Source organism: Limulus polyphemus, unplaced genomic scaffold (assembly GCF_000517525.1).
Source record: "Limulus polyphemus unplaced genomic scaffold, Limulus_polyphemus-2.1.2 Scaffold1598, whole genome shotgun sequence".
In the NCBI taxonomy this organism is placed as follows: Eukaryota; Metazoa; Arthropoda; class Merostomata; order Xiphosura; family Limulidae; genus Limulus; species Limulus polyphemus.
The window spans coordinates 85,340-86,343 of NW_013667208.1; positions in this window are offsets into that span (position 1 = coordinate 85,340).

The following is a 1,004-nucleotide window of genomic DNA, read 5'->3' on the forward strand; positions in this document are numbered from 1 at the left end:
GCAAGCACAGTCCTCTATGCAGGATGCAATGGCCAGAGCTCTTGACTTTGAATTCCACGTTAAGTCCAGCACAGAGATACCAAGGTTGGTACAGTCATCAGGATTCAAGGCCTGAAAATGGCAGCTTTCAGAAAAGTTTGAGGAACTTTGCTGGCACTGTAATAAACCTGGGCACAAGAAAGCTCAATGCTGGAAACTTCAACACAGGGAAGATGCCACGGCAGAAAAGGCTGCTACCCAGAAAGGTTGTTGGAACTGTGGAGAGCAAGGACATATGAGGAGCCAGTACTAGAAGAATATCACCAATAAATCAGCTGGTAGTGCTGAGGGACGCCCAGCTAAGTGTAAAATGGCAAGCACACATAGTGTCTACGTGACAAGAAAGCTGGATAGCTAAAGGTGCAACTTTGTCATAGATTCTGCATCTCAGCAAACACTTGTGAGTGTCAAGGTGCTGGATCACAATGGAGTACCAGAATCTGTACAGATGCTCTGTGGTGTGACAGGACAATCTGCAAGGTTGTGGGGAACAGTGTAGGTAAATATTGATATCATGAGCATGAAGAACAGACAGAAAGTATACTTGGCTGACATTGAACACCAATGCATATTAGGGTTAGACTACTTACTACCGAGGAAGTGTGTAGTTGACTTGGAACAACAAAGGCCAAATTCCGGTAAGCGTTAAAAAAAGAGGTTCAACTAACTAGGTGTCATCAAGCTGAAGTCAAAATGACTGGAGGAGTTGATGATGATGAAGTGGAACCAGGTATAGATATTAAAGCAGAGCAGGAAAAAGGTCAAGATTTGAAGCCAATAGTTGATTTTCGAAAAGCAAGTGTTTTGCGCCCTGCTTGGGAGAAGGTGTCTAGCTTAAGCCCTGTGACAAAGAACTATTGTGCACAATGGGACCAGTTGAAGCTTGAAACTGGTATTCTTGTCCGGAAATGGGAAACTGCAGATGGGAAAGTGATGACCTGGCAAACGGTTATACCGAGAAAGTT